This window comes from Cupressus sempervirens, chromosome 10, assembly GCF_028749045.1.
Source record: "Cupressus sempervirens isolate cs-2001-9-10 chromosome 10, ASM2874904v1, whole genome shotgun sequence".
Classification (NCBI taxonomy): domain Eukaryota; kingdom Viridiplantae; phylum Streptophyta; class Pinopsida; order Cupressales; family Cupressaceae; genus Cupressus; species Cupressus sempervirens.
In genome coordinates, this window is record NC_143127.1 from 154,664,612 (window position 1) to 154,677,267 (window position 12,656).

A 12,656-nucleotide genomic window follows, 5' to 3' on the forward strand; every position below is an offset into this window, starting at 1 on the left:
TGTTTTATCAACTCTGCCCATTGTCCATGCATTTGAATGCAATTGCATGTGCATTCTCAATTTAGAGTGGAAGAATCTTATTTTGGATGTGATGGAAAAATGACATGCACCAAAAAATGGGAAAATGATGTCACTTTTGCAAGTCTAGAACCTTTTTTTATACTTTAAAGATTGATCCTTTCTTAAATATTTTAGATGCTAATGAAGAATTTAGATGTTGGGGGGGGGGGGGGGGGTGTAGGGGTGTGGGGACCAAATGAGCTTCCACCTTCTCATGGTTGGCCCTAATTAGTAGAGAATATTAAACTATTCTTGAAACCAAGTGAAGCTCAATACTAACCTATGATTGAATGACAACTAACTATGTGAATCTACTGTGAGCTATGAGAACATCATAGCTATTCAACAATAGCTTCCAATTATTTTTTTATTAATACAACATGCCATCACAATTGAGATGACCACTTTCAATAGTAATATGTCATTCGTGCAACATTCCTACCACATGTCCATCGCTATTGAGATAGACATTTCTAATGGCTTGCCATGGGTCCCATAGCATTTATGTCGCAATTGTGATAGTGTCTTTCATAGCTTTCCATCACAATTGGGACAGTGAAAATGAACTCTTTGCTAGTGACCTAGCCCAATTTATGGTAGTTATGTTTGTCACAATTTTGATAGTCACCCTTACCATTGAAAATTGTGATGGAAAAAGTTTGATGCCCATCTGATGGGAGCCAATTCCTCTTTCTATCAGTTGGGTCACAAGTGTCTTTTGTAATTGTGATGGCCTACCATCAAAATTTGGGCCCAAAATGTAGTAGTGCAAAGACAAATCACATTGCAATCAAGTACCATTACTTGAGAGAGTTGGTTCAAAACAACGAAGTGAGAATGGAATATGTGAATACAAAAGAACATATAGCTGATATATTTACAAAGGCTTTTCCTAAGGATGTGCATGAGTATTTAGAGGTAAATTAGGGGTGATACCCCTATCCAAAGCTACTTAACAAGAAAAAGTAGTTCCCTACACCAACTACATTGAATGACATATTTGACAACTTGATGTAGTGGATCTTACTTCAGGACCTTCCTAAAGTAAAGAAGGAGCTGGAATAGAAGATTTAAAGTCACATGCAAGGTAATAGAGGGAGAACCTAAATTGATTATATATGCATGTTTAGATGACAATTCTTTAGAATTATTTTCAAAGAGGGAGATATTAGAGATATTAGAGAAGGAAGGAGAAAGATTGTCAAAGAGGGACAAGGCCAAATGAGGGAGAAATATGAGATCAAAATATAGAGAGAAAGGAAAACATATTGATAAAGGGAGAGATTTCAACAAAAGGTATTAAGTTTCTTGTTGGTATTGATTTGCCATCAATTCCAAAGAAAGAGATTGTTGAAATGAAGAAGATTGGTGAAATCTGTCATAAAATAATCATTATTTTGTCAATTATTTCAAACTTGCTACTTGTTGGTGAGAAAATTGCTTACTTTGGTCTAAATGCTATCATTTGTTTGATTTATGAAAAGGATTTGAAAAGAAAGGATAATAGGACAACTTAGAGAAAGATTGAGTTATATGGTGTATAAAAGGAGCACTATGACCAAGCAAGAAATTGATGATATAGTATTTTTTTATCTACTTAAGGCTATAATGAAAGGAAATTTGAGCAAAGACTAGAAGAAGGCTATGTAAATAAATGTGTCTACCAAGCCTTACTAAGCAAATAGTAAAAGCCAAGAAAGTCAGTGCAGTCTAAAAAGAAAATTAGTTGAAGTCGAGTAGTAAGTTCAGTATGTGCCAAGAAAAGAGAAATCTAGTTGGTGCTAAGAGAAAAAGGTTTAGTAAGTTCTAAGCACTAGTAAAGACTTAGTGTATATCGAGAAACCTAGTGTTTTTTGAGCATCAGAAGAAAATGTTTTCTTAGAAAAAATCTTGTTATTGCCAAGTGAAAGTTGTTACTCATTTGTATCACCATGCACAAAATGGATAGGTTGACTAGTCATATTTCTTAGGGTGGTGAAAATGAAATATTTTAAGTCATTAAATTCCCATGTCATTAGGAGATACATAAAGTGATGATCATGCTTTATCATTATATCTCTAGGTTTAAATCTTCTAAATTCGCATGTCTTATGGTTACAAAAACTTTATTTATTATAATTTTTATGTTTTGCAAGTCCTATTTGGTCACAAAATCAAAAAATTGTAAGGGCCCTTGATCTTTAGAAGATCAAGGGTTGTCACATTTTCTCTTTAGGGAGTTGCAAGATCTTTATCCAAAGTGACATATTGAGCACTTACCACATGTATATGTGGGGTCAACTTTAGTTGGTGGGCCACAACATGACAAAGACAATGTCAGGATAGGTTGGAAAATTGATGGATTCCCATTTGCCAGAGATTTCAAGGGGCATAGAGAAGATTCAACAATATTTCTACATAGATCTCTAGAAGATCTATGGTTATCACTTTATTGCTAATAGAAACTACAAGGTCTTTATCTATAGTGACAAAGCAAGGAGGTGATGCGTGTCCTAGTGGACCCAGTCAACAAGTCAATGGAGGTAAGAAAATTAATGGTTGACATATGGCACAATTTTAAAGAAACAAAGGGTCAAAATAAAATGGTAAGGTCACCTTTCAAATGAGTTTCATAAAGTCATTAATAGAAATAAGATGAATCCTTCGATGAATTTCAGCCAAAAAGAAATGGATTATGATCTTACGATAGCTATAAGATCATAAAGCCAAGGAAAAGAGGTTGAGATGCTATGCTCCATCATGTGGTCATATCATCATAAAATCATGCCAGTCATATGATCACAGGGGTACTCAAAAGGGAGATAATATGCTATGCTTGTAAATGATATAGGGTTTTTCATATGGTCATAGAGTTATTTCCATAGACTCGTGACACTATGATCCAAAGGAGATTTCTGATGATCATAAGATCATGAAGTTGGGGTCCTTGTGGTAAGACATTACAAAGGGATTTTTGTCCCTAATATATCATAAGGTCATAATATGAGGAGATCAAGAGTCAAAGTTTAATGTTGACTTTCTAACTATTATGTATATGACATTACTAGACAATCATTTTTGAAATTTTTCAAACGTGGCCTACCTAACCTATCATGTTGTAACACATGGATATTTTTTGGTAGTTAAGTAAATGTTGACCCTAGGGTGGTGCAATATCAATGCAGAAATGAAGTCATGCAGGTTGGCATCGATCAAGGAGGTGAGTTGGTGATTAAGGTAGGGTAGTTTTAATGAATATCAAATCTATGATTGAGTATAGATATGGTGGAGATCAGATCCAATCATTCCATGAGATGACTTCCAAAAAGTATATGATCTTTTCTCTTATATAGTTGGAAAGGTTAATTTTATGTCAGTGGGGTGGTTGTAGATTTGATCTTTGAATACCACAAGAAGCAAAGGGTAGTTAAGGTACTCCTGTATCATGTAGCACCTAGCTTTTTCATGATTATTCTTGTAGTGTTACCCATAATGGGAGATTGTAAAACTTAATGGTGAATGTAATTCTCTAAGATATCTATACTCTTCCATTTATTTTGTGATATGCGCCCCTTCCATCTAGAACTTGTTGAAATCCTGATCTATTTAAGGATTCCCAAGATGTGGAGAAAAGGGCTGGAATTTTCTAAAGTCTTATGCAAGATAGCATTGTCGAGATCTCTCAGGAGTCCTTCATGTGTTTCTTGAAAAATCACTTTGTCTTTTATAGTAATTTTGGATGAATGTTTTTCAATGAACCTTTGAGATCTAAATAAAGGAATAGTCTTAAAATCCTTGTTTTTTCTCCTTATTGCTTTAGTAATTAATTTGATATAGCTTTTTGAGATTTAATCTTCAAATCTTTGGGTTGTGTCTTAGTTTTAGTTGCAAGAAAGGTTTGAGGTATTCATATAGGCTACAAGTTGAGATACTATGTTTCCATTCAATCTTGTGACATTGTGAATGTTAGCATTCCCTTTAACATCTTTTCTAAATTGAATCCTCCTTGTGAAATATTTATATGTGAATGATTCTTTGCAATATTGAGTTCTTGTTAGCTTCTTGAAAGTGTTTCATCGAGTTAGGCCAGAAATTCCTTCATCCTACCATTTGGTGTATCACCCCACTTTACTTTTTAGTATTTACTTTCCAAGTAATCCTTCTATCCCTTTCTCCCCTCAAGTTTATTTTCCTATTTGAAGAAGTAAATTAGTGAGACATAAAGAGGAGCTAGCCTATAATCCAAAGATTCACTCCTAACTTAGGTACTTCCCACTACCTAGGATTATTTCCATGTTACTTGAAGTGGACTGAGTTAGAATCCAGTCTAGGAACAACTTTTAGAGATAAAAATTTTGGCATGCCTGGTGGATAGAGAGAAAAGTTTTTTCTACCTTTTCTCATTATTCTATTATTGTTTTTGGTGTGTACAATAGTAAATTGACATGTGCAGAGGAATAGAATATACACATATGGTTACTCTAACTATGGAAAGAGACAAGTGCATATGATTTATGAGAAAAGTGCAAACAAGAAGCAGCTATGCATGTTTTGAATATAGAATACTATCCCCACCTAGGAGGAGAGGTAGAAAAGCTAAAAGCATCCAAGATACCTTCATTCATATGAGGAGTTCCCAATCTACCCCTCCACCATCAAGTCTCATTGTTGTTGTTATGAAAGTCATTGTCCCAAGAATAGTAATCCTTCAAGAACCAATGGCAAGATAGTTTTCTTTTGTTCCTTTCAACCAAGGGAGTCCACTACTCTTTTCTTAGCATTATGATATTCCCCTATCCACCCTAAAAATTTTACCAAACTTCACTGGAGAGGGTCAGATGATAGCATTTGAGAATATTAGAGATGTTGCTACACTATGTAATGTGCATCATATCATAGAAGAGGATGTTGTTGTGAAGTTTCTTACAACCTCATTCAAAGGGAAAGCTTTAAAATGGTTTCAAAGCCTTGTTGTGGGATCAATAATTTCATGGGATTCATTGGGACATGTCCTAAAAAAACACTTTAAAGACAAGTTAGACTTTCTATCTCTAGTTGAGCAACTCATGAACATCAAAATAGCTCCTCATGAGAAGACGATGGACTTTAATTACAAATTTCAAAGAACATGGAGCAGAATACCAATTCAAGTAAAGCCTTTAGAAGAGCATTTTTTTTGTACTATTTAAGAAGCTCAAATAGTGATATCTCTATTATGATACAATCTATGGGAGGTTACTCATTACCACAAGGTTATGATATAGCCATAAGAGCTAAGAATAGTTTTATTCAAGTGGGTAAGATTTCCCCTAGACCTCCAATGCCTATATATCTAGATTTTCAACCCAATACACCCCAGTTGTACCACCCTTAAATTCAATACCAGCTATTCCAAGCCAAGAAGTAGCAACTTTAGGTCCTTCATTAGAACTGCAGGAGCTAAGAGATAGCCATATTAGAATGGAAATTCTCATGCGAACCCTTACAAATTAGGTGGTGAATATCAAGAGAGGAGGCTAACAAGCTAAGAAAACATCCCGACCTCAAAATCAACTTTCAAATCAACATGATCAGTAGTAGTTTCAGAGTCAATATCAACCTAATAGGAAAAACTATAATCAAAGACCTTTTATGCCTTACAATCCAAGTCCTCTGAGTACTTCCCCTCCTCAAAATACTACCATAGATTTGGTCCCCACTCAAAATAACTTGGTAATAGAATATGAGTGGCGTTACCCTTGTAATCAGAAACATAATTAGGTTGCATGCTCCAATGGAATGATGAATCAAGCCTCAATGGTTCAAAGTTCTTCTAGCTCACAACCTACATTTTTTGCCGATGTGTAGAGGCAACCAGAGGTTCCTCCTTTGGATACTACATACATGAACTGGAAAATGGAAGAACACTATGGTGTAAAAAGACATAATCTCATGAGTGGTGTCTGCACTAGAGAAAAGAAAAGAGCCCTAGACAATGATGTAGGGATAAGTAAAGATGTACCAACTGAAAAGCCATCCTTAATTCAAGAGAAGAAGTAGCATCAAAGAGGTACTCATATTGTTACTCAAGAACATTTGCAACAACTAGTATATCTAGTTGCTTCCAAGGTTTAAACAAAGGTGCATGCTACTATGCCATTTAACATTGTGGAAAATATGAAAAGAATGAGTATCACCATGTCTATCTAGGATTCTCTAGCTATTTTGGCATAAGCTGACTTGTTGAAGGAAGATTTGGTAGTAGATGTTCTAAGCCAAGTTGTTGATGAGCCTTTGAAGGCTATATTTACAAATCAAGGAGTTTCTACAAAAGATGATAATAAGAAAAGAAGTCAAACCCCAAGTAAGGATGTTAAATCTCCACCATTTTATGTTTCATTGATAATTGGAATCAATTATATCCACAATTTATGGTAGAAAGTAGGGCTACAAGCTTTTTCATGCCCAAGAAAATAATAGACCAACTAGGTTTAAAATATGAACCCCTAGAGAAAGGTGTAGTCCAATTAGATGGTTCATGTTTTAATACTTTAGGTATCATAAATAATGCAAGCTTGACACTCCATGCATGTCCTACCTTTTCTATTCCCCAAGAAATCTTTGTGATAGATTTTCCCCCACATTTTACCCTATGCTTGTCAAGAGAATTTACAACCAAGATAAGAGGCTATCTATCAATAGATTGGTCACATATGCTCTTTAGAACTAAATATATGGTGTGGTCACACCCACACACCCATGCAGAGGTGTGTTGTGCACATTACCCACAGAGAGGGTTATAAAACCCTTTCCCCCCCACCCTGCAATCACTTGTCATTTTTTTATTACGCTTCCAAAAGCTCAAGCTTTCTTTGCAAACCTTGAAGAAGGTATGTTTGAAATGCACTACCCACACACATGGCAATGTGGTGCCGCATGAAGGGGGAGCAGCAATGCCACCGTGTGCAAGGAAACAAAAGCACCCCACACGCTTAGTAATATGCCACTGTGCAATTAAAGGAAATTGTCTCAGGCACTTGGTAATGCAATGTAATGTGGTGCTGGGTGTAGGAAAGGGCACCGCCACTATGTGCATGATAACAAAGCATTGCATGCACCCATGGCACCCCTTATGACTATACCGTGCACTTAATAAACACTACCACTCACCATCGTACATTGTGCCCACGTGGCATCCATATGGCACACCCTACATGATACCCACATGGCACACCACGTGTGGTACAATTTTCCCTCTCCCCACTTCCTAGTGCCATTTTCCATTCACCATCAAAACCCACCCCTATCGCGGTGTCAACTCCACCCACGATGCCATCAAAACCACACTACTACATTTAACATCATTTTTCTACCAAAATTTTTGACCATCAACTAAATAAATTTAGGGTGATCGAAATGTAAAGGCAAAAATTTCTTTTTTTTACATATAAGACCTATGTTGGTCAAAATTTTGACCAACATAGGGCTTATACATGAGCAAAGGAAAAAAACATTTGTCCTTTTACATCTTTCCTACACCTGATTTCATTTTAGGTTTTTGGAGCATTTTTGCATGGTTTTTGGAGAGCCCAATTTCATTTCAAGTTTTCTCTGCATTTTTCCATGGTTTTTGGGGAGCCGAATTTCATTTAAGGCTAGTCTTCAAAGAAAATCAAACCAGACTTTGAGAGTTTCTAGAGAGAATCTGGTAAGTTGTTTTGTGATATATTGTTTGTTTGTTTTTAGTGACTAGAAGTGAACATGGAAAAGAACTTACTCTGAGCACGTGGCTATATTCCACTATAGTCAATAGAGTTTTTGGAATAGAACCTAGTATTGATCTTTTGGGATTTAGGAGTCAATATTGTGTATTTTTGTTGAACGTTGTAGACACCTAAAGTACTTCCATATTGCACCCAGTCCCTTTTACCAAGTCAAATCCATAACCTAGTCCTAATCAACCAAACTCATCTAGTGCAAATCCATTTCACCTAAGTTATTTTACACTCTATTCAAAAATCATTGAAACATCATGCATGTTGTCAAAAGCATATTGGTGGTGTAGTGAAGGAATAAACATTTATATTTTGAGCATATAAAATGGAGATAGAATTGAGTATGTTCCAATTAAGATGAGTTTGTTGAAAATCTTGTTGAAAAGATGTTAGCTATAAAAATATGGACACTACAGTATATTTGGTCACTTACCTACAGAATAGCAAAGAAAATGATTATGCTATTATAACTATATGAAATGTATTTAACAAATCCAAGAGGACTAAAAAATTATTCTGTAGAGTCACATTAGTCTCTGGCTTTTGTGCATAGTGTAACAATTCATTTGTGTCAAAATCTGCAACTAATTCACCAAATTGGCTAGTTGTTTCTGTAGAAACCTATGGAGAAAGTAGTGATAAGCTATTGAGATAATATTGGTAATATAAATTAAAGAATATAATCCTATTATTTAAGTAATCCCTCTTTCCACTCTGTCAAATTAAATAAATAAAAATTTATTTTTTCATCTCACACATGGCTAAAATAGTTAATAATATTAGTATTTAAATATGCCTAAAGCCCCTTAAAATGTTCCAAGAATAAAAAATATTTAAAGGCACTTGTTATTATAGTTCCATTATTCTCTCCACCAAGCCCAAGAATATAGGCAATCTAGATGTACACATCCCTTATTTCCCTCATGGTTTCAACCACTTACTATGATTAGTAAGATCATCTAAGCTATTCACAATTTAAAACCTTCAATCTCCAGTTTTCATCTTCTCCTTCATCCTATGGGGATCCTGTCAACCATCCTTCACAATGATCTCATCATTAGATCTTTACTATCCATTCTCCATTCCAAAATTTTATAAATTGAGCCACTCCCTCATCCATTCCAAGAATCCATCAAGTTTGAGCAAAGTATATGATGTCAAATCAAGTCATCCTTAAGAAAATGAGCATCTACATATCAATTAGTCAAGGAGAATATCATTAAACAATGCAAGCTTTGGTAACATTTGAGTCAAGTTTTTGATGGTGATGTTATTTTTACACTCTTTTGTTGAGCTCTATTTGGAGGTTTTGTTTTAGCTTGTACAAGAACTTGTTTTTTTTAGTTTGATTCAATTGTATTCAAATCTTTTGACATTACACAAGTAATTGATAGATGGATCACACAAGGTTTTGAACCCAAGTGAGTTCCACATGAAACATAATCATAGGTCTTGTTCATTAGGCCAATGGGTAATGGAATAGTCTACCTTGAATCTAAGCTTTGATTCACAATTGATGTTTAAGCTACTTTTGAATCAATCATCTTTATGTAACCAGATTGTAATGCATTGCTCTGTATATATGATATTTCTAAACAACAAACTAAACACACTTTGTGTTCCTTGACTCTTCCGACGATTTTGCAATGAGCACAAATCTGACAACTTTAAGTGATGGCATTAGGATCCAAGCCTCCATCTAACATCTTATTCATGAGTGAATTTTCTCCAAAAAGATCCCCCATCTTTCACAAACCATTGCACGCATGTGCGTGCATGCGTGTGTGTGTGTGTGTATACACACACACACACACACACACACACACACATGTTTCGTGTCCTTGACTATTCCATCAATTTCAAAATGAGCATCAGTCACACAACTTTAAGTGACAACAAAAGACCAAACTTATCATTTTTATAAGCAAGTTGAAGGGTTTTTTTCTCTTTTCTAGAGTTGCAAAAGTCATCTATTATGCCAATGATGTATAGATTTCAAGAAAATGGCCATCTTCCAGCATTTTACCTACTAATAGTTTAGCTTCATCTATCATTTCTACCTCACAAAAATTATCAGTATAGGTGTTTCTCATTGCCTTTGTCTCAATATTCTAAACTAAAACATTTCCACTTAGCTTTTGAAGCCCATGGAGTGCAATACCAGATCTGATTATTTTCAGTAGGAGTGTTGATTTACTCCTTTGGGGAATGTTCCATTAAACATAACCCTTATTGTAGAGGGATTAATTTCATTCTCTTTTAAGAGTTGAAATATACCTTGTTTCCCAATGCACATGGCTTGGGTAATGAGAGATCTAAATGGCATAAGAAGCAGACAACGACAGATTGGAGAAGAGGTCTAAATTTGCAACATTGCTTGGCTAGTGCCAAATTGGTATTTCTCCATTCTCCTTTTACTAGGATTTCAACTTATGTGCAGTTGCCTGCATTTTTAGACACTCTCCAAATGTAGTTGTTATAGGAATTACCATATATTCTAATACAACTCATTTCAAAAATGCTTGTTTATGCCATGAATATGGGATGAATTTATTGTATCCTAAGAATTTGATTTGTAATGGCTATATGGCTCCTCAAATTTTCTTGCAGCTCATCAAAAAATACTATTCCAAGGAAACATTTTGGTAGAATAAGTGATAGGAAAAAGCTATGATTAAAAATGCATTTGCACATCTAATTTACTCTAACCAAAAACATTCTTAAGAAGAAAAAAAGGATGAAGGATCAGGAACCTCTTCGTGAGCCAAAAAGGTCTCTATTCAAATTAGTATGCATATTCATGCTCATTTCTTCACTAGTCTATAAATGATTTTTAATTTTTAATCTCCAAGATAACCATGAACTAAAGGAAATCACCAACATCCAAATCCTTTAGGTTGATTTAAGTGTGTGGAATCCTTCATGCTCAATTGAAGTGTGCGGTTTCCCTTATAGATCTATCTCTCTATATTAAAAGGAGAGAAAGTTGTTTGTATTAGATATCCATATCACAAAACTACCATATTTTTTTCAGTGTATATAGTCCCTTTTCGATAGTTTTGCCTCATTTCAAGGCAACTATACTCAAATGTTAATTTGTTTCTTGGATTGATTTTGTGACAATTTTTAGCATCAATGTTTTGGATCATCCTATGTGATCTATCAACGTTACTCTCTCGTATCTTGATGATGGATCATGTAGTATGATCTGAAATGTTGATGCTAAAACTATCACACAATTTATCCCAAAAAAAAATCAGCATTTAACATGGATTGTGAAGATCTGGTAGACTTACCTGTATTTAAGTCATGTCAATTATTCATGATACATTCTTGGACATTTATTATTGTTGACTCTGCTTCTACATAAACAAGATAGGAAAACATGGCTTAATGCCAAGTAGATCTTAATGCTAAATCTTATAGTTTAAATCTCATTGTGATGATAAAATAGAATATGTCAATGTACTTCAACCATGAACTTTACATTGGTTAGCATGGAGAATAAATAGAAAGCAAGCAAAAATTAGTAATATATGCATACTTTTGATTTGTATATTTAGCAAATAAGAAAAGAACATAGATTAAATATGAGGGGTTCCAAGCAGGCTGGTTAATACCAGTCTCTTTCTAATTTATTCCTCTAATACAAAATTTTAGGAATACTCAAAGAATTGTTCCTTCCTGGTATCCAATTAAACATCTTCACATTAGTTCAGAAACCCTAGGTCTGAAACTAAACACATGCATGCTAAAGAAATTATAAAAAAAATTAGATAGAACTCAACATATCTTAGGAAATTAAAATATACATCAATCTGGTATATTTGAAATAGGGTTGAAGCATTTCACAAACCTTTGTAACTGCTCCTCTAAAACCTTGCACTTGGTAATGGAATCTTTGCATTCCATGTGCTCCTCCTGAAGCTCTAGCTACAAAGCATCCACTTTTTCAGACAACCCTTTCATCTTAGTTTCTATTGCCTTGAATTGAGATTTAATATCTGATTTATGTGACAACATGGCTGCTAGTTCATTCTCTAATAACTACTTTGATTCCTTAGTAGATTGAAGTTGCATTTGCAAGTTTTCCAGCATTTGTTCCGATTTAGTAAGTTGACTTTCTGTGTGTTCAAGTTTCTCTTTAGTTGCAGCTAGGACTACCTTTTAGATTAGCATTGTCACTCTTCAAATGCATAAGTTGTTCCTCCAACTCTATAACTTGATGCTGGGTATGATCAAGCTTCTCTTTTGTTACAGTGAAGACTCCTTCTAGATCAGCATCCTCACTCTTGAGATGTATGAGCTCCTCTTTTAACTCAATAATCTAATATTGTATGTGTCCAAGATCCTCTTTGGTTGCAACCAAGACTATTTCTAGATTTGCATTCTCACTCTTGAAGCACAAAGCTCCTCTTCTAACTCTCCAATTCTGCTTACCTGGGCCTTCAACTTAGATTCCAAAGATGTTTTTCTACTTGAATGTTGTTAAGCTTCCTAATTATGTGTAAATTGCCACTAACTAGTTGAAAGTGTAGGCTATTAGCCTTTTCTTCTCTTGAAAGATCCTGAGCACTTTATTGTCTTGTGAAATTATCTATACTAATAGAATTATGAAGAAAACTAGACTACATCAGGTTGGGCAATTGGTTGCCAAAATCTGTGGCTTCATTTTGGAAGATTTCACTAAAACCAAGAGCAAACATTTTCCTAAATTGAGATAACAAAGATATTAGTTCAAAAATTAACTCTATAATGTTTTTTTTGCACTACAAAAAGTAATCCACTAACTAAGAAAACTCCTAAATTCTAAAAAATAGTTTATTAGTATCTGATGATTTAAATTTTTGAGTCTTTTCAGGG

General features: G+C 34.6%; 1 pseudogene; it reads right to left on the reverse strand.

Moving 5' to 3' along the window:
• The window catches only part of LOC149533041 (CBL-interacting protein kinase 5-like), a 107,553-nt pseudogene that overhangs the window by 94,067 nt on the left and 830 nt on the right, over positions 1–12,656 (reverse strand).